Source organism: Amblyomma mixtum, chromosome 2 (genome assembly GCF_055824585.1).
Source record: "Amblyomma mixtum isolate Tamu chromosome 2, ASM5582458v1, whole genome shotgun sequence".
NCBI classification, from domain to species: domain Eukaryota; kingdom Metazoa; phylum Arthropoda; class Arachnida; order Ixodida; family Ixodidae; genus Amblyomma; species Amblyomma mixtum.
In genome coordinates this window covers 122,647,942-122,670,360 of record NC_143013.1, presented here as the reverse complement: position 1 = coordinate 122,670,360, position 22,419 = coordinate 122,647,942, and the positions used below count along the sequence as shown (strand labels likewise).

The 22,419-nt window shown below is 47.5% G+C and overlaps 1 pseudogene; it reads right to left on the bottom strand.

Moving 5' to 3' along the window:
• Nucleotides 1-1,246: 1,246 nt before the first annotated feature.
• LOC149360756 (uncharacterized) lies at nucleotides 1,247-18,765 on the bottom strand (annotated as a pseudogene).
• Between the last annotated feature and the right edge of the window lie 3,654 nt (nucleotides 18,766-22,419).

Genomic DNA, 22,419 nt, shown 5'->3' with positions numbered 1-22,419 from the left:
AAAAATGTTAGTTCCCATTGGGGAAACTACACGCAGGACTCTAAAATCTTTTTATCCACATGTACACGTTATGTAAGACTTGCAGAAGAGTTGAATTATTGCATTCTTCATAATTAAAATAGCGTTCCCCAACTGTTCACGCTTAATAAGGTTTTGTGGTACACCTTGTGTAAATCAAGGAGGTCTAACGCTGCTGGGACATTATGAGTGTAGCTAAACATAAAAGAAAATTCCAGAAGTACTCACATCTCGCGCCTTTTCTTTGTTCCAGCAACCGCACCTTCAAGCAATCACTCCTGAAGAAAGCGTAAGGGTACCATACCCTCACACAATTTTCAATCCCGGGAATGCAGACTTGCACACCACGTGCTTGCTCTTCAATGGCGAATGCGAACCACATAGTAGCTGCGATTTCATCAAGGGATGAGGAAAAATATCCAAGAAGGCATGATATTATGGCCGACAAAACGAGCGGAACCATCGGAAGAACTTCATGAAAAGATAATTCCGTACCTCAAAGGCACTTTTTTGTGAAGCAATACGTGACAAGCTGCCGCTTCGGGAATCATCAATGAAAGCTCAGAGGCGTCGGCTGCAGGCGAACAGCTACAGGCTAACAGCTCTCACGCCTTAAACAAAATAATCTCACACTACATAATCCGCAACACAGCACTGTGCCCTCCCTCCAAATAAAATTTGATCTGTACACATGAGGAAGGCAGACATTCCCCGCGGACCTTCATCACCGCCTCCCGTCGAACAGTCATGGTGTTCATTTTGTAGAACTCAGTCACCCCGGTGTTGATTTGGTTTCAAACTTTGGGCTGTACAGACTGCTTATTTGAAATTCCTTTGCAAGTTTTCACCTCATGCAATGGGAATATAGGTGCATAAGTTCATTTGCCTGCCAGTAGCTGCGTTTGAGGAGTCAGTTCTATAAATAAATTGTAGTGCAGCTTTCAAAGCAGCCATTGAACATGACATCTACAGAAGAGTAAAACATTGTGAGGTAACATAATGGTGACTTATATCACTATTTAACTATTGAAATTGAGCATTGTAGAAATGCAAATGCCGGTCACTACTACAAATTTTAATGTTGTAATCTTGTTACAGTGGTCTAAGATCATGCAATACTGGACGGCACGAAGAACATCGCTCGATCTGTATTTCGAAATAACATGAAGTATGAAAAACCTCAGGAAAAAAAGAATTATTCGTCTTGCAATGCATAATCACTGCCGTGTGGTGTTCATGTTAGACCAGCGAATATCTTCTCGGCCGGCCCGTCAGTATCCCCTCGACCTGAAGTAGTGGTCGTTGACGGTGAAGCACAGGTGCGCAGCGTGTATGGCGCCGGTGATTGCAGCCACAGACTGCGGAGAAAAAAAATTGTCGACGATTACGTTACTTCATAATGCGAAATTTGGACGCAGCTCATCAGCTGTTTCAGCTTTTCAATAGATTGAGGCAAAGAATTCGAGCAAGACATGTATGTACAATTACAGACAACTTGCTTTTTTTTCACACATATTCCATCTTCAAGAAACACTCCACTAACAGTTCTTGATTGTCATGAAGGAAGCTTTGTGGACGGAGAAATAAATGGATATACGCTCGACTTGCTGCACCAATGCCTGGCTCTCAAAGACGAGGTCTGTGCAAGTATTACGCGAGGATTTTCACAGCCGTGGGAGGCGTCACGAGCGAGACGAACGGGATGTTCTCCCGCTTAAATGGTAAGAAATTCCTGTATGTCTATATCTACATTAAAATCCCCACCCACCCTGCCACCCTGGCAGGTGGCAGTAAATAGTCGATTGCGAATTCGCTCACCGTTCTCAGCGCTAACGCATGCAGCCCACATCTCCCTCTCTCATCACCGCACGTGCTTATGAGCGCGATTCAGGAGTCCACTGGTCTAGCCAGTTAAGCGCATTTCCTTCCTTAAAATGGTCGGACTGTAAAACGTTGTTAACGCCGACTTCAATGAACACAACGAACTCCGACGGCCTATGGCTTCAGCGCCGCGTCTCTGGCACAACGTTGTCAATGACAACGCATGCAGCGCACATCTGTCACTACCGCCACGTAGCTTAAAGCACGATTGAGGTTTCCATTGTTCCAAGAGGGCAGTTATGCGCCTTCCCTCTGATTCAGGTGTCCGCCGATATTTGTGATACAGATACTGCGCATTTGCTTTCCTGAAAAACGAATATACCAATTTTACCCTCTGCTTTCCAAGCTTCCGCTAAATTGGCTTCCCGGCTTACAGCGCGAATAAGTTGTCCACTGCCGGTTACAACAGACAACGGCGACGGCGACGCCGCGAAACGCAGAAACGGGCGCCTAAAGGCCGGGATACATGGAGTGTTTTTACCGCGGCAAGTCGGCGATTTCCGCCCGACGCTGGCACTTGAGCCCGGCGTATAGAAAAACGCCCGCCGCCGCCGATTAGCACCCGCCAGATATGGACCCGCGGCGTCCGTTGAGACCGGAAGCGGCAGCTGAAGCGAGCCAATAGCAGCTCAGAAAGCCCGCCAATCTGGTTTGGCCGCCTCTGCCTGCCGCCACCAACATAGCCGCCATGACTGACGAGCTACGCAGTGATTTGGGCACGCAAATGTTAATGTCGTGAAGATAAACTCATCGCCAGACATGAACTGTCGCTTTTTTGGAGAACATGGCCGAATCTTGGATTGTAATGGCTGCGTTTCCTTCCTGAAGCGAATGTGTCGAAGAAAACCGCAGCCGATGGCATCCGCAGCTGAGCGGGCGTCGGAAGGTACGGGACGGCATGTATTCGAGCACGCAAATTCTTGTAGATACGTATGCACGCGTGCCAAAATTCGTACAGAGGTGTCGAAGTGAACGCTTTCGCGATTTTAACAGAAGAGTCAGCGTCGCTGCGGTTACAAACCTCCTTGCTCAGTAGTGTTTGCCACTTGTCGATAACATTTGCTTTCGCGTCGAGTGATACGCGGCGGCGCTTCTACGCTTCGTGTATCTCCAGCCGGGCGTCGCGTCGCAGCGACGTATTCTGCCGCGCGAATATCGTCGAAAAAAGCGTCGCGTGTATCCCGGGCTTAAGAGCTGCGCTCTGAAAGCACAGCCCAAGATGAAGAGAGCGAACGCAGAGTGCAGCGAAGAGGAAAAAATTTGCTGTGGCTTAGCTTGGTTAAGCCCGGTAATTGCGAAAGCAATATCCGTACCTACGCCATGGTTCAGCTGGTAGTGTAGCTGGTGGTGGTGCTTGTGGTTAGACTTGTGGCGATGCATCTGTTATACAATCCAATCCAATCCAATGTAATCTAGTATAATCTAATCTAATCTATTCTACTCCGATCCAATCCACTCCAGTACAATCCAGTCCAGTCAGGCCGCCGTTCATGTGCACCGCCGTCGCACACGGACGGCGCGAGATCGCGAAGCAATGTTAAGCCGCTGGTGGTTGGCACAGCTACTGCTTTCTAGCGACGTGAGTCGAGCCTAATCTCTTCAGCGTAACGCCACAATCGCGCTCCTAGCGGAGAGCGCAGGAGTTAGGCGCCGGTGGTGGCACCGCCGCGGCTTGCGACGGCGCGAGTCGGTCGCCCTTCGGCGTGACATCGATGGATGGATGGATGGATAGGAGCGCCCCCTTTGAAACGGGGTGGTGGCAATTGCCACCATGCTCAGCTTTTCTTTCTTTACTATTTTTTTCTGTTTACTGTGTTCGCAATTCTTATTAAGATTCGCCATCATCTCTACCTACGGTTTCCTACAATTCTAACCTTATGCCACATCTCTGCTTTTCAGCCACCAATCCCCCAATCGCTTTTTGCTAACTTCCACTGCAGATTTATTTACATGACCATTGTTATCTTTAAACCCTAGGGCCTCAGGAAGAGTGACTGTGCCTGCATCGACATCCGGGTGGATACCATCACATTTGATTATGAGGTGTTCAATTGTTTCCACAGATCTACCACACACTGCACATGTGTCATCTTCTTCATTAAATTTCTTTTTGTAACTGCGCGTTCTAAGGCACCCTGACCTAGCTTCAAAAAGTAGGGCACTGCCTCTTGAGTTATCATAGAAAAATTCTTTCCTGATCTGCCTTTTCCAGTATCGATATAGTTCTACACTATATTTCTTTTCCATTGAATTCATCCAATTTTTAACTTCTGCGTTTTTAACCTGTCGTTTAATGCTTTCTTTCTCCGTCCTCATGAACGGCATACTTACTGGTTAGTTTTCTAGTTATTTTCCGCCACTGTGAGTAAACGCTCTTTCTGTATAAATATTTAAATACCTTAGCTGCCCACCTGTTGTCATCCAATTTCCTCAGGCGTTCTTCATATAGTATCTTACTCTTAGCTTCCCGTGCTTCGAACGATGCCCAGCCCATATCCCCTTGCACTGCCTCGATTGTGGTTTTGCCATGGGCACCTAGTGCTAATCTTCCAACATGCTCTCTGATTTACGTCTAATCTCGACTGAACTTTTGCCCTTAAGCACAGAACCGTATTGCCGAAAGTAAGTGCCGGCACCATTATTCCTTTCCAAATACCTCTTAGTACTTCATATTATTTGTACCCCCATAATGCCATTTGTTTCATTATCCCAGCGTCTCTTCGTCCTTTTGCCCTAAGAGCCTGTTCATGCTTTTCCGTGTATATCTGCCCTTCGTTTAGCCATATCCCGAGGTATTTGTATTCGGCCACTTTGGGTATTACGTGGCCTTGTATTGTAAGCCCCTGATCAGTTGTATCGTTAAAAATCATCACACCTGATTTAGTTGCGCTAAAACTGAATCCTAGAGCGTCTCCTTCGTCTCCACAGCAATTAACCAAAGTTTGTAAATCTTCCTGGCTATCTGCTAACAGTACAATATCGTCCGCATACTTAAAACCCGGGAGTCGCTGCTCAACTACATTTCCGCCTAATCTGTACGACAGATTATAACCTAGATTACTTTCTTCTAGCCTTCTTTCCATACTTATCACGTAGAGCATGAACAGCAGCGGTGATAGAGGACAACCTTGCCTTAATCCTTTGTGCACCCCCTCAGTTGTGGTACATTTTTCCCTTCCCATGTAATTTCAACCTCATTATCTCGGTAGATTTCCTGTAGAAGATCAATTACCTCATGACCGATACCTAAATCTTTCAATATGCTCCACAGGAGTTCCCTGTTTACGTTATTGTATGCACCGCTTATGTCCAGAAAGGTTAAAAAGTTGGAGGCTTATCAAGGTTAAGCCCAGTGGATGCGAAGCAGCCTTCGTTTTGCAACATTATTATTAACGTCCTTAGCGTTTGGAGGCATCTTGACCGCATACACGCCCGGCGCTAAGACGCTGGCGCGGTTGCGGGCAAAGACTCTGACGCGACGGCGGGCGCGCGCCGCTTCATCCCTGGCGTGACGTCACATATCACGTGATGCAGCGACGGTGGCGCCGCCGCCGCGTCGCGCGCGACGGCGCGAACCGAAGCGTGGAGGCCTCCGCCGGGCGACGTCCGACGGTATAGTGCCTAGAGGCTAGAATATACTGGCTAGTGTGCGCAGCGCGCGCGTTTCGTACGGGAGGGCGACGCCCCCGCCGCGATGCCCGCGCGGAGAGGCCGCAAGGGGCGCTGCCGGTCGGGAGGGTGCGCGAAAGCTGCCGGACTCCTGTCGTCTGCTGTCGCGCCGATACGGCAGCCTCGCGCGATTGCTCGTGTGAAATCAATGTTTGACAGACATCATCTCTTGGATTGTGAAGCTGGAAGACGCTAAACGTGAGCAAAAACATCCTGAAATGTTAAAGGCAAAGCGGCAATGCAAAGAGAGGACGTGTTTTGTTCCGTTGTGTCGAAGCGGTTATCGGTGAAGAAAAGGTATCTTTGTTCACTGCACAGGCGAACCCAGAACGGCATGCTGAATGGGAAAATAAGATGAAAACATTTCGAGAACGAATGCATCGAAAGATCTTTTCAAGATTACGGTGAACGGCGTCGTGAATGAACTCACGCCTGAAGCCCGATGCTGTCCCTACAGTATTCGAAAATTATCCACCTCATCTTGTGCCTAAAAAGACGGTGAAAAAGAAGGTGCGAAACATTTGCGACCAAGGACCGGCACCTAAATAACGGAAGCGAAATGTTGAGCTGGTGGATCCCGGTTTGTGCTCTGCAGTCGACGGGGATGATACGCGGGTTGACCCTCATTGCGTCGCTCGTGAAGGCGCATCAGAGGAACTCCAGAGGCGTTCCGATTCCGAGCAGACAGACATTGCTACTGGACCGGTGTGTGATAGCGAAGCGATACTGCAGTGTCCGTGCCCAAGTGATGTTCGGCACCCGTTCGATGTAATTCTGATTCCGGTGACATGGATGAAGTTGCCTGCTGCGTCAAATGGCGCTTTAACTTATGTCTGTTGCGAGACCGAAACTGGTGACTTCTCGAAACAATTCATCGAAAGAATGGTGACTTTTGTAAAAACTTTGCGTGAGCACGGTTCTGTAATTGCCACAATTTATTTCCGAGGAAGAGAAAAGGAAAAGCGCGTGCTTACATCCCGTCATGAGGCCGATTAATCTAAGAAATGGCTCTGCGTGGCCTTTGTAATGGATGCGGCATGATTCATGTTGCAGGCTAGCACACTTCATACAGAACTATGCACTTTGCAGAGAAATGCTTGCTGACCACCGATAGAAAAGGAGCGTCTTGCTTGCAATGCAAATATTTACGGAAGCTCTCGCAGAACAACATGTACAAAAAAAAGACGAAAGATCCTTGCAGTGACAAAAAAAAATCAAGAAATTTCCTCGTGCTTTGAGAAAGACAAAGAAAAGCGTTGCCAATGCTCAGCAACATGTGACTCAAATGAAGGAGCAAAACAATGCACTGAGCGAAGAAACACTCGAAGCAAAAATGCAGTCACTCCCGAAGAAGCAGCAGTTAGCTGTGAGAGCTTGTTTCCTGGCCGTAAGACGAAAGTCTCTGAGAGGCATGCCTTATGATGATGCCTGGATTGTGGAATGTTTGCTAATGAGGAGCCCAAAGCTCTGCGAGCACCTTCGGAAGCAGAACATTATGATTTTACCTGGGCGAAAATACTTGCAAAAAAACACGAAGGTTTTTCAGGCTTTAAGCGAAAAGACCAAAAGCATGGACACGTTCAGCCGTAATCGTAACAAGTTCTCTTTACTTGGAACTTTTAAAATTTATATAAATTATAGGCTGCAATGGATTCATAATAACGTAGTGTTTTATCTGTTTCCGTACTAATATACTCAAAAGCTGTAAGTTTGATATCCTGCCGCTTTGGCAAGTATAAAATGTGCTACTCTATCACACTAAAAGTTAATGTGTGTAGGTGAAGCCTGCACAGTGTCTATCTGTTGCTGGCTATCTGTGACAGTGCCTATCTGTTGCCACTGCAATTGAATACGCACTTTCTGTTGGCCAAAAAGCCTTACCCCAACACGCACTTCCCCTTTGATTAAACATACTTTCTATTAAACCGAATTGTGCGTTTTGTGAAACGTGTTTTTTTTTTAGCTTGAATCCCATCAACCGCTTACGCTCCCGTGTGCTTACACTTGGTTTGGTTAGCCCTTTCCAACCCTCAGAGGCGCGACGCGTGCGAGAAACTGGCTCGCCCCGACGCGCGCGCTCACCCTACACCCTCCCGCACCACAGCGCCGCTACGCGGCCGCCGCGGCAGGCATCACCGCGGGTGCCACCGCGCCGCCCGCGCTCAGCACACTAGCCAGTATATTCTAGGCACTATACCGACGGCGCGATATGAGGCCCCATCTGCAGCCGGTGTGACGTCATCACGTGACGTCACATCATGTAATCTCACTTCAAGGTCAATGGTGGCCACCGCTGGGCGTCGCGCGAAGGCCCGAAACCTACGTTAATATGCTCCGCATAAAACAAAGCACCGGTTGCGCTCCTAGCGGAAAGCGCAGGAGTTAGGCGCCGGTGGTGGCACCGCCGCGGCTTGCGACGGCGCGAGTCGGTCGCCGTTCTCTTCGGCGTGACGTCAGAAAGCACCTGTTGCGCTTCTAGCGGAGAGAGCAGGAGTTAGGCGCCGTTGGTGGCACCGCCGCGGCTCACGACGGCGCGAGTCGGTCGCCGTTCTCTTCGGCGTGATGTCACACATGACGTCACACAGAGGTCAACTAAAGGTCAATGGTGGCTCCGCCGCGCCACGGCAAAGGCTGAAAGTGCAAGTAGTAAAGCCTTCGCTTTAAAAATGCGATAGCGAAAAGAGCGCGAGGAGAAAGCGGATGAGGTGGGTAGAGCGAAAGCATGAGCAGGAAGGCGGAGAAGGGTATGGCGAAAAGTATGCAGCGAGCGCGTCCCCAGGAGTGCAAGTTTCTGCTGCCGCTCGCTCAATGGTGGCTCCCGAGTGGCCCGTTGCATGATCCGATAACTGTCCGCGGCGGTTGCTGTGAAACGCTCCTAGGCCTCACTTAGGCGCTGGCTCCCGTGATCTCTCCATTTGTGAGGCAGTCGTGGCACGCTCCACTCTGTTGTCGCCGGCTGCTGTGATAAGTTCTGAGCGAGACGGATTCTGCGGGCCACCCAGGCCACACAGAACCTCCTCTTCCACATATCGTTGCTTTAGTGTATCGCAATATTAATATACCTGAAGAGAAGCGCTGAAGTTCCGCATTAGGGAGCATCATAGTTGCTGGTGAATTTTCCCGCCACCGGTTTCAGACACGCTATGTGAAAAGCGAGAAGGACAGCATGATCCCTGGTTGAAAGTCAACAATATTGTGCAGTAGCCTTAAAGACCTGCAGTAGGATATTTATTGCTGCCTATCGGGAAAACAGCACGTGGCTGAGATACCTGCTTTTCATGTTTAGCCATTTTTAGCTAACAAAAGCTCCGGTTCGAAAAAACGTAGCCGTTTTTGTAGTTAGAACAAATTAACTAATCGACACAGCACAATTTCAGTTTGTTTTCAGAAGGTGAAGGTACACTTAATGTTGTTACGGAATAAGCTGACTTTAAATAGGCAAAAAAAAAGTGAAATGCAGGCAAAAAGTCACCCCTGCCACTCATACCCAAAAATTGAGGACAGAAGTGTTTTTCAATGGAAAAAGCCTATGAACGCAATTTTTTTATATACTGTAAGGTTTCACAATAACAATCGATATATCCGGAGACCTCGGCAGGTTGTCATTTGTTTTTTGCTATCGTCAAAAGCGTTCCCCAATAATTTTTCATGGCAGTCCTAACTGCTCAATGTGAGCGATGGGAAAGCTTTAAAAGAAAGACTTTCCTACACGTGGGAAGAATCGACCACTACCCACACTGAATATATGGTAGGTAAAGCATCCAGAATGTTGAACTTCTTCCGGCATAATTTCCATAAAGCCCCAACAAGTATAAAAAATTACTGTACCTCACACACATTAGACCTATTCTTGAGTATGCTAGCGTGGTGTGGGATCCATGTATGATTACGTTATCGGATGGTTTAGAACGCGTACAGAACCGTGCAGCCCGTTTTGTCGTCAATGATTACGTCTTTCGACACAGCGTTTCAGCAATAAATGAATCTCTTGGTTGGGAACTTCTCAGTAATAGGCGCATGCGCAGTAAACTAGAAATGTTCTATCGCATCTATTTCAGCAAAACCGGGATTGACAAAACTCTGTACGTTGAGCAGCCACATTTTGTATCTGCACGTTGTGATCATGAGTTTAAGGTGCGTGAAATCAAATGTCGAACAACCGTTTATCAGAACTCTTTCTTTCCGCATATCATATCAGTTTGGAACAAACTCCCCAAAAACGTCGTTGACTGCACATCTGTTAAAGCGTTTCGTGCATTTATTCGTGGTCTTGTTCATTGATTCCCATAACCTTAACTCTGTATCATTAATGTGTGCGTGTGCGTGCCTGATTTTGCTCTATTTTATAGCTGTTCCGTGTGTTTGAATGTCTCATCACCCGACTATAGCACGTATAGTGCTTGATTAAGTTGTACGCCCCCCCACCTGCAATAATGCCTTCGGGCGCTGGACGCATCTGTGAATAAATAAATAAAAAATAAACAAATAAAAATATTTCCAAACTGTACCTTGCAATTTTCCAATATTAATTTTTTTTTCAAGAATGTTGGACATGTTTAGAATATTGAAGTTCGACATTTTTCTTATCTTGTACAGGTAACCCACACAGTTCGGGTGTTCCTATTTGAGTTGGGTAGTGCACAGATAATATATAGGGTTCGGGGTACTCCCTTAATGTTGGGACTACACAGCACTCTAGCTGCGGCGCATGGTAAAGAATTTGTAGAGCTCGGCATACCGAGATGCAGCCCTGTAATTCTCCGTTGAAGAAGCCGCAGGATGCGAATTCCTCTGCACTCGTCATAACTTCCCGAGCCGTAGGCCACCCGTCGCCTCCTACCTTCTCTCTCCCTCCTCTGGGCTAAACGTGCAGGAACAGATTAGCCTCTCTCCACTTCGTCGTCGGGAAATAGCCGAAGGTTGCCGCCACATGCAACAGTTTGCTGTTGGTAGCTAAGTACAAATAAATTTACGCAATTTAATTTATTTCCACTGAAATTAATAATTTGCCGCCTGTCCCACCTAATTAGGATCTTACGGATGAGGTCACAGAGGTACCGCGGCAGAATGGAGGTCTAAATGGCTAAACCAATTGTACATTAGCTTTCTGTGCAAAGCGTACTGAGCGAAGGTCAAAGGGGGGCACACATCCGAATACTCACGCCCGCGAACTTATTCGCGTGGTTGCCAAGTATGTACATGCCGCTGCCGAGCACGAGGAGCGTGGCTGTGGCTTCAAAAAGCAGGAACTGCATGCGTGTGAGAAAACCAGAATAAATCACTCGCACTTGGAGGATAGGAAAGTGCGACGGCTGGGTTCTAGTGTAGGAGAGTTCTAATGCTCCTCCTGCTGAATAAAATTTCATGTACAGTGGTGAGCAGCCTTGTCTAGAGCGCTCGGGCGGTGCACTTCCTTGCAAACAAGTCCAGATTTTGTGGCAGCCTCTAGGGTCTAGCTGCAACTCCTGCACGGAAGTAGCGCCAGATAGCCTCGTAAACAAAGCAGGCACGAAAACTTTGCCCTGTAATGAGGGGCTGCTCTCTAATTTCGGTTTTTGTTACCAAGTGCGCACTGCTCAAGCGCTCTAGACAAGGCTGCTCACCACTGTACTGTATTAACAAAGATGGCTTCTATTCTCGGCAAGAGCCGTTAAGCTGCGCAATAGTTAGCAAAAGTACAATTGCCGCTATTTTGCTAGTCACAGCATGCTTTGAGGTCGTATGTTTTGCGTATCGCATTCCTCTTGCAAACGCTGGGGAGTTAGGTATATGCAGTGATAGAGTCTATATCCTCCGCCATACGCGCCGGTTGGGAAGTTCTCAGAGGTTTTTAAATCGCCCATTTAATTGAATGAGTCAACCTTTAATGACATCAGGCAGGAAGACTATGATAGCCTTCGCATTAGTGAAGTTTGAAAAAATTGTTCACAGAGAATAGCTCTTACTTTGAGAATACTTTAGACAAAAGTTTGATGCAGGTATATCTAAAAATTACAACCTGCCTCCTTTCTCTACAGATGCAGAATAAGCCCCAGGAAGTGGAGCCCACCAACTAATGGGGTAGACGTGCAGACTTGTAAAAGATGCAATAGAAACAAAGATGTGTGAGCGATATTTATGTACCACTGCCTATGCCACGCAGCTGTGCAGCTCTCTATACACGGACGCTATAGTCACCGGGCACTATTATGGGTACGCAAAATAAATTTATTCTGGAGTATGCGTCACAGTAAGGCTGTCACGGCTGTGCTGTGTCCGCCCTTCAAGTAGGAACTCTAAGGTTGACAAGTTGCGCTCACCCTAGCGAGCCAGACATGATGCGATCTTTATTCTGGTCACTCGAGCGCACGCGCCGCGCTACACCTTCTTTGTAGGCGAGAGACATGCACGATCTTTCAAGGCGGTCGTCTCAACTATGTAAAAAACAAAATGCAAACAAAAAAGTCGCAGCTCACTTTGAACTATGTACAAAGATATCTAGAAGCTGCACAGAGTGCACAGGTAAATGACAGGTACAAAATGTAACGCACAAATCATGTACAGCCTTTGTCAAAAGTTTGGAGCCCATGGGGTTTTCTTTTGAGTCACACTGTTTGGTTCGTAATACATCTCAAGCGCTCCAAATTTGCTGAAGGTAAGATTTCCGGTCCTACCTCTTCCAATGGGTAGGACTACCACTAATGTTACAGGAGTCCCACTGCGAGGCTCAGAAGCAATCCCCCTGGGCTCTAAACTTTTGACAAAGACTATACAAGTTCTGCCCGCGCTTGTATGGAAATCCGTTTACGATCGTAACCTATCATCATTGTATGGTGACTCACAGCCCTGCGCGATCGGTCTGGTCGTCTGGCGCGTTGGCCTTGGTGCTTGCAAAATATTGTCACGTAGTGGGGACTGCAGTCCGGCGAATAGAAAAATAACGAGGATGTCTTCGAAACGAAACTCTTTATTTGGGCTGACTTGTGCCCGCAAAGAACTGAATCACTCGGCGGCGGCGTAGCAACTAGCGTGCTCGGCGGTCGGCGAACAGAATGCCCGCCGCTGTCAGCCGTGCTCTTTTTAAAGCTGATAGCGAACATTCGAGATAAAGCTTAGGAAGTTACTAGAACCTTCTGGCGCAAACTAGAAGCGGCTCCGTCCGGATGCGATCAATCGAGATAAATCTAGGCGCCTCTTGCGTCACAAACGAAGCGATAAAGCGGCACGTCGGCAGCCTTGAAGCATGAACAAACAAATACTACAAACGAACGCTACAAAGATTCGCGGCAATATGACTTTTCTGTCGCCTACAGAGGTGTTGGCCGCCACACTGCTGCAGACTGCTTGTTGCATCATCCGTTGCCGCCTACATCTAGCGAGGAGGCGGACTTCAATGGGCGTTTGGGTTCGCTCTCCCCACCGTTCCCAGACAGAGAAGCTTTTCTGCGCGAGCAATAGAACGATCTCGCATCGCAAACTTTTCCTTGCTGCGGCCCACACAAGAGCACAGTCTACGGTTCACCTTTGAAGACGGAATCCTTTACAAAAAGAACTATTTGGTCGATGGCTCTCCTGTGCCTTTTGTTGTCCCAGAGACTCTTCCCAGTGATGTGCTGCTCGCCACGCAAGACGACACCCCATAGGGCCATCTTGGGTTCTCCCTTACATGGCACAAACTTCGTCAACGCTTCTCGTGGCCCAACATGTATAAGGCCACTATACAATGCATCGCAAGCGGTCCCCAATGTGAAGGTGTAAAGCCAAGCACAGCCCCTCCTCTAGGCCTTCTGCAGCCGGCCAAGCCACCATTCAGGCCTCTTGAAAAACTGGCATCGACTTTCTTGGCCCCTTTGCCAAGTCTTAGAAGAACGCCGGTGGGTTATAGTCTGTCGACTATTTGACCAGATACGTGGAAATTGCAGCACTCGTATCAGTGAAGGCAAGTGTTGTGTCATCTTTTCTTCTTCACTCTATTATCCTTCGTCATGGTGCTCCCCATGTTATCACCAGTGACCGTGGCCGGCAGTTTACTGCTGACGTCGTGGAAGAATTACTTAGGCTGTGCGACTCTAACTACCGCCACTCCACGCCTACCAACCACCCACATACCAATCCGATCCCACATACATGGACAGCATGTCAGTGAGGGGGCGGTTTGTGCTCTCTATAAAGAGCACAAACCGCCCCCTCACTGACATGCTGTCCATGTATGTGGGATCGGATCACCGGATCTGGTCCGCCGTGGTACTATTTGTGACGTTCGCATAAAACACTACGTAGCATGAGCGAACCGGATATTCTTCTTTCTACGAACTCTATGCCAGGATGCCGCGACCATTTCCGGACACCATCTTTCCCTTCTCGTTTCACGAAGGCATTTACACCTTCGAGCTATTATGCCAAAGTTACCGCGAACGATCGCGGCTCTCGCAAGACCCAAGTGATTCATGTGGCTCGATCGTCTCAAGCGCTGCCACCGTCGGTCACCCTGACTGCCTCGAGGTCCATCTTTCTCTGCCACCGGGGGAATGGTCACGCGCTACGCAGCCACCACGTTGAAAGAGAACGGAGCATGCGGGCATCGCGTGGAAGATGGACGCAGCTGAATATCTGCCTCGCATGTGGTATGGTATGGTTCAGTATGTGTGGTTTAACGTCCCGAAGCTGCTCATGTGCTTTGAGAGGTGTCGAAGTGGAGGGCCCTGGTTTAAATTCGACCATGTAGAGTTTTTCACTCTGCATTCACATCGCACAGCATGTGTGCGTTTTTGCATTTCTCCTCCATTGAAATGCGGTCACCGCGGCCGAGGCTTGAACTCGAGAATTTAAACTCAGCTGCTGAAGTCATAGCCTTTGAGCCACCGCGGCGGGTGCATGCGACAAGTAGTAAGACCGCTTGTGGGAGTACATCTGCACAGCTCTCGTGGCTTTGTTAAACAAAGGACACGGCGAAAAGAGCAAGAGTGTCTTCTTTCTTATGCGGGAAGCTTCCCGTTCGAATCTCCACACTTTCGACTAGAAATCCATACGGTAGTATTGCTTGCATGGCGTGAAGTCTATGCGATAGGTTTTGTAACCGTAAAGCGCCTGTAGCTAATGTGAACTGGAAATTGGTGGTGACAATTGCGATGAAGCTGGCATGAATGCGCATTATACAGCCCATATGTTCGGTAAGTAGCCGCTGCCCTCAAAAACGCACCAAGCCCTTACCGTTACTGGAACACCCGGAGCCCGCCCAGAACCACTGCGCACGTACTGGTTGGCCTCGATGCGGCGGGCCTGCGCGCAGCTGTCGGGCACCTGGCGTCATCTGGCGCCCTAAAGGCGATTGCGCATGCGCACTGATGGCGCGTACTCCTGGTACACCGGTAATACAGTACACTACATGCTAAAGGTGTATTTTCTCAGGTCTATGTATGGTTGTGGAGGAGCAGTTCAAAAATAGCAGTGAGGAAGCTTAATATGCTATGAAAAACTGAATCAGGAGACTGGAGTGAGGAAAGCCCTCAAGAAATTCGTTTGTTAGGTTCGCTTTTGATCTTGTGTTCGACTTTCTTCTTGCAATCTAGAGAAACCCATCGTATACGCATCGGTACCGCAGCAGGCAGTGTTCTAAAAAACATTAATCACATTCAATACTTCAACGTGCACACGTTATCTTCTTCCTCTATACATTCATGTTCAGTACCAACGTTCTCGACGCGAACAGAGGTGTGAAAATGATTGTTTCTAGTCACTGAAAAAATACCAATATCGGCTGATTTTTATGCGTGAAACATAGATTGTATCTCCGCCTTGAAGAAAATATTTACCTCGTCTGATATTTCTACAGCCCAACCGCCATGTGTTACTGCCGTCTGTGACGTGAACGCTGACAGCTTTGAAAAATGTGACTGAAGAGGGTTCTGCTGACAGGTGTGTCGCGCATTCTACGCAGAAAAGACGCGGCGCCTTCAGTTCCATTGTCAAAGCGGTAACCTCAATGCATCTCCGAGTAGCACGAACATATATCTTGCGAATGGACCGAGTTCCTACTCACGTAGAAGGTGGCGTGCAGCAGGAAGTAGGTGCTGTCGGAGAGCGCAGCCGAGAGAAGCATCTCGGCACAGTGTAGGCTGCTTTGCAGCGAAGCGCACTGGGCCAGCCACAGTTGTCATAGCTCCGGAGACGGCAGCCGCAGCGACCACGGGCTGTACAGCAGCGACAGTAGCGCCATGTTTCCTGCCTGGGATAAACAGCGGACACAACAGGCCTTCATGAGGCATACGCTGATGTGGGGATGCTGAAAAAAGCAAACACAACAAAGACGAGTCACAGCACAAGGGGTCCAGCAGGCCTTTTAGTCCTGCTGTATATGTCATGTTCTCAAGTCTCCCGTCTTTGCTCTGGTCAGTTGTTCCGCCGCCAGACATGTGCAAACTTGCTGAAGCGAACGTCAGAAGGTACAATGTCCTTCTCCAGATCATAGATGTAACATGGATTTTTGCAATATATCAGGCCTATAAACGACGAGAACAAGAGTGTGCTATATCTACTCCAAACCACTAGTTTCCCGCCTATGTATTTCTCGTGGTGATCGAAATCAATAAGAACTTTTGACTGCTCGCGTTAAACCGAATAGGCTATATTTGGGCTGAGCCTCACTGACGGACGTGTAGCGATAGTGGCCCTAGAGAATCACTGAACCAGCTGAACAATCCTTACCATCTCGAAGCAAAGGAACCAGTTGTGCGTTTTAGGCGCACTGTTTCCAAGGAGAGAGCGCTCCACTTCGGTGACGAAAGCCGACGCATTCTTCACAGCCAACACTAAGAGAAGAAACACATAAACAAGTTATGTGATTCGCCCTTCTACCTCTCTATACTCGTAATGCTGTGCGGCACTCATGGTCTATTCCATTCTGCGGTTTCATCGGTTAGGAGAACGTTGGACGCATTGCGCAGCTAACATGAAAGCTTATGACAATATCATAGTTCCCTACGGCGAAAGACAAGGACTTCTAACGCACTGATAATGCGCTCTAAGCCAATATGTGCAGTACGCAGTAAACCGCCCCGGCGCCCATGAACTGCGGTCGCTAATTACTCTACGGAGTGTGGACAAACTTCTGCGCCTGTCAATAAGTAGAATGCATAGTTGGAGAAACTTTAGCCGCCTTTTAAAATTACATTAAAAAACAAAGAACACATCTTAGTGATTCCAAGCTCTGTCGATGCTAGGTTACTAATATACTGAGTAACACGATGCTTCTGTTTTGGATCACTCGCCTACACTTCGCACCAATATATACATACAAGCCCCTGTCGCTATCCTCCCATGCCAGGTTCATCGGGATTCTGCGTGTGTAAGTGCTTTCCTGCTACTTGTCTCAACGGATCTTTCCGGAAACAGCGCCATGAGTGCTGGAAATCTTTGTTTTTACCGGGTATAATGTGTGACCTGATGCTCACCATTATACCAATCTACTACATATTTTCAGCCTCCGGCAAGCAACAGTCCGGCTACAGCTCGAAAATTAATACTTCTCCACCGTCCTCCTCGCGCTTTATTCATACCCTTATTAGGGACCCCTCCGCCCCTTTCATCCGTACCCAATGCGAACAGAGGCTAATTTACCAGGAATGCTCGTTTGATCAGCGCTAAAGAGGGAATGATAAGCAAAGAATGAAACATACAATGTAAGGCCATCGGGATTTTGCAGTTGTACAAAAACAAGTTTTACCCACCAGGCCAAGTTCCTGCACTTCGGCTGAAGGGTTAAAAGCGTTTGCGCTGACGGGTCAGTGATTCGTTCTGCCTCCAAACAACATAATTCTCGTCGTACAGTAAAAGCAACTTAACCCCTTTTTTTCCTCGGCCAACGATAGCATAGAAGTCGGTGGGGGGGATTGCATGTTTTCTTTATCGGCGACAACCTTTTTGAGGCATTTGCTCTGAACTGACATTTACTATGAACGAATAACAAAACGCTGCTACTCGGTCAGCGGTAGCAAAATATTCCGAATAGCAACAGCTGGTCGATCGGGCAAAGCAGGCAGTTGTGAACGCTGCGGTCCAGAAATGGGGCTGCACCAGGGGTACCTGTAACATTCTTTTCGTACCTGTCATTTTCCAGTCACATTAGCAGATAAAATTCGCTCTTTTTCTTGCAACAGGCAGCTAATGTTTCGAGAAAGTGTATATTGGCATGAAAGCCGCTTCAGTCACTGAGAAGCTAAACACTGTAGCGCCTGATGAAAACTTTTTTGCCAGTGAAAGAAACGAAGTCATTACATTTTTTCACAACCGCATGGAGAACGATTTTAATATGAAGCACCAGTTTGTCTACCAACCATACTCTATTTGTTCCCGTCGAAGAAAGTAGGTAGTTAGTGCTCGGCTCTAATGGGCAGGGCAGGCAATGTCTTTTTCCTGAAAATTTATGAAAGAGAGAGGGATAGAGCTTTGACTGCTGCACACAATCGATCTTAGGTGGATGTTTCTTCCGCTATGCGGACTTCAAAGGTGAAGCAAGTAGTCCTCATACTATTACAGCGGATAAGACTACCTAAGTCCAACAAGCCCAAATCACCACTCTTATGTAGCTTTCCAATGAGCATAGTGGTGTTCCGGGCCAGTTGGTAAAGCATGTTTAAGGGAGGCGTAGAGCGAAAAAAAGACAGAGACGAGAGAGACACAAGACACAGGACCAGCGCTAACTTACAACTGAAAAACATGAAGCGAATTTCCGAGCTCGAGGAACCAAACGCGCATGCTCAGCAACAACTGATTAGATGAAGCGGAAAGATAAACCTGACTTAGCACGACTAGAACACGACCTAATCACCATGACGAGGGCTGGACAGCCCCGTGCCAAAGCTTTCCAATGGCCGTCTTTAAGATGACCGCGCGAAAGGTTAGTGACCTACGCACCTAGTCTTGAAAACAAACTGTTCTTGAGATATTACAGTACTTGACCTTGAATCTCTGCTCCGGGGCTTCGAAATTGTCGATGAAAACACGCCAGTAACGCTGTCTGTTTGTTTACAGAAATGATGCTCTCATTACGTGTCGCGACCTCACCGCGGTAACACTTCGCCTACTTATGCGCTGTCATAATTTTTGCGCCTAGGAGCGAAACGTTCAGGGGGCGAGAGGATATCTGAGTCTGAATTCTCGAAGCAGCTCACACGTACGACAGATTCGTGACTCGCCTGCACCCTTCATATCGGCAGTCATGATGACCCAGAATTTCATAGCTAAAGTTGTGGTCAATCATGCTTCTTTCGAAAATGTTGGCGCCACGTGCAGCTGATGTTGTATTGCCAGCCAACCATGGCACAGGGTATAGACAGCTCATCTACCTATTTCGTAGATATACAATTGGCTTCTTCCAAGCTACGGTGCACAGCCGGAAACTAGACATAGCATCGTACAGTCACAGCTGATGGCTGCCCGTCGGATGGGTGGAAGAAAAATTCTTTTAAGGCGGAAGCCTTTAATGTCTCATCGTTGTAAGCAGCAGTTGTCGACAGAAAATGTCACGCTTTTCAATTGGTGGAAACGGTCGTGACGTCACAGTGCGCGAATTTCAAACGGGGCCAATTGCACTTTGGCTAGTAACCATACAACCAATAGAAGGTATCGTATAGTGATGCTCCAAGTAAGTGGGACTGAGCTTAGTTAATTGCTTAATTACCCAATTAGACTAATTAGCCTTACTAGTCAGGCCATATAAATAAATAAAAGCGATTAAGAAATTGGTCGAGCTCAGGAATCGAACCCCTGTCTTCGGCGTGAGAGACGAGCACGCTATCCACTCCGCCATGCCCGCTCGATGGTTTGGAATGAACAAAGGCGCGTCTAGTGAATACGGTGTCTTCACTCACTCTCATCCTCCTCCATTCCCTTCCAGCGAGGTTTAGGTGTCCACGGACAAATGAGAGAGAGATACATTTCCTTTCCTCAAAAACCAATTTACCGACGAGCGAGGCGTAGAACCGAATGGGCGATGGCGTTCTATGGACTCCTTGGCAGCGTTGCAAGACGCTGTCGCGTTCCACTCTTAGGGGCGAAGCTTAACATCTTAACCACACATCAATGACCACACTTTAGGTCAAAAAAGTGCCCCCCCCCCCCTGAATTTTGACTGGTGTCCACCGAGATATGTGAGACAGTTACTGCGTAATTTCCTTTCCTCAAATACAATTTTCATTTTCTTCATTACGGCTCCTCTTTTATTCTTTCACTCCCACCTCCCTTCCTCTACGGTGCGGTTCAGGTGTCCACTGAGATGACAGAGAATTACTGCTCCATTTCCTTTCCTCAAAAAGCGTTGCGTTCAAAGGGCAAGGCATCGCGCCGAACGGGTGGTGGTGTTCCGTGGACTCCCTGGCAGCGCTACAACGCGCTGTCGCGTTCCACTCCTAAAGGCGAAGCTTAAGCGTCATTAATTAGCAGTTAATTAGCATTCAGGCATTAATCAGTAATTAACAATTAATTAGTGATTTGCCATGACTTAGTAATTAGTACTCAAATATATGTGACGCCACCAGTGCCACAGAAACAGCAAAGGTGGTGCGGAAAACGCTTCCGCCTCTGCCCACTTTAGACAGTCAAAGTGCCCCCTGAATTTTTTTAGGCACATGTGGAACGCCGAACTCCGGATTGGATCCCTATAGGCGTGGTGATTTGTGTTCTCGCTATAAGCAGAAGGTACAGGCTGGCATTGTTAGTGGCGGGGACTGAAATGAGCAATGTTATTTCCATGTCATGGCAGCATGAAATTCATCGGTGTCACGTGTGTAATACTTTCGGCACTCTTTGCCCTGTCGTGTCCAGTGTCAGAGCAGAGAAAGGCAAGACCTGCTGGCATTGTCGAAGCTCATTTAGATGGCAGTCCTGGGCCAACCTCCCCGCATGATGGGCTGGCTCTTTCAGAAGTATTTAATTAGTACTAGCCTACTCCGGGGAAACTGTCGGAAGCTCCATTTCCAACTGTGCCATTGAGATAAAGGTGAGTAATTGAAAATTAATAATGTTTAGGTGACTGAAGACGAGGCTTTCGTTGTTTATTGGCCTGATGCAATTCACCCTGGCTAGGAGAGAAATGGCGAGCGCATGCAAGGTGCAGCAGCTAAACGCTTTAAAGTAAACTAAAGATGGGCTTTGCGTAAATAAGATCACTTCATGCGGCCTGCACACCCTGAAGGCGATTTGGACCTGCTCTGCTCCAGGTAAATTGTACCGCAACACTCTAATAGTACCAAAACATTCTCAAGACTGTTTGGCAATGCTGAGCAAATTAGAGTGCATGTAGAATCAACATTAAGCAAAGCTCATTTAGATGGCAGTCCTGGGCCAACCTCCCCGCATGATGGGCTGGCTCTTTCAGAAGTATTTAAAGAGTACTAACCTACTCCGGCTAAACTATAGGAAGCTCCAATTCCAACTGTGCCATTGATATAAACGAAAGTATTTGAAAATTAAAAATGTTTAGGTTATTGAGGACGAGACATTGTTTATTGGCCTAGAGCAATTCACCCTGGCTAGGAGAGAAATGGCGAGCTCATACCAGGTGCAGCAGCTAGACACTTCAAAGTAAACAAAAGATGTGGATTGCATAAATAAGATAACTTCGTGTGGCCTGTACACCCTCGAGGTAATTTGGACCTGCTCTGCTGCAGATAAATTGTACCACGACAATCTAATAAAGCCAAGACATTCTAAAGACTGTTTGGCAATCCTGAGCAAATTAGAGTGCATGTAGAATGCTGTGTCAGAACGGCAGTCTTGGGGCTGTTTCTTGTAGTCTGGCCTGGCACCAACTAGCCACATTTTGAACCGCCTTTTCTTGAAATATGTGCTTCTTTTGCCAGTATAAGAGCAAATTATGTAAAAATATAGGCTTTTCGTGAAATCTGAACGAGTGTAGAGTGGTAGCCTCGGTAAAAGTATAAGAGTGTCATACCTGGAAACGCAGCGTCCATGGTGCACAGCATGGTAGTCTCTCTTCCTTATCGTCAGTCCTGCCTCGTGCGAGCATTTCAGGTGGTGATGCTTCGGGTCGAATGGTTTCAGAGGTGGCACAAAGACTGCCTTGCAAATTCCCCTTTTTGCCTTTACATTTCACCTGGCCTCACTTTTCCCTGTGCAAGCTTTCATTTATTTTCACTTCCTACTCGGCTGTATAAGTCAGCACCGAAGTTTTCTAATGCCGTAATGCATTCGAGGGCTGGCTCGTCAGATTTTATCGAATAGACTTTTGCATCGATGCCGCAGATGTCATGATCTCGACAACAATAAATTTAATGTATGGAGAAATTTATCCTCGACGTCTCCTCTATAATAATACAGAGTACCCGCGTCTTTGAACCCGGATTCTGCATGTATACATGGGCATGTAGCTGGGAGGATGTCTTTTCCTATGTTATCCATGTGCACGCTTGGAAAAAGAGGCAGACGTAGACGAGAAAGAACATTGTCTCGCTTGAATACCCTGGCCAATCCCCCGCCGCTCGTATATGCCATTAAGCCTGAGGACATCATCATCATCATTACTGTCGCTTGTGTGGAACCTCTAGTGAAAAGAATAGCAGTGGGTAGGCGCGGTAATCTTCCACAAATCACCAGACATTCGGTGGCAGTTCACTTCTGTAGAAGTTCCACCAAGCGTTTTCTCCGCTCAAACATGTTTTCCTTTTGGTTTTCGCTCATAAATCATCAATACACCCTCGAGACTGATGTGTTTGTTGCATTGCACTGCAAGCAATATAACAGGGAAAACACTGTATTTATCTGCTTTTTAGCGACTGCATCAAGTGATCTGCACAAAATAGAGTAAGCGTTACGCAACACAACAAGCTGATACGGAAATTGGAACTGGGAAAGGTT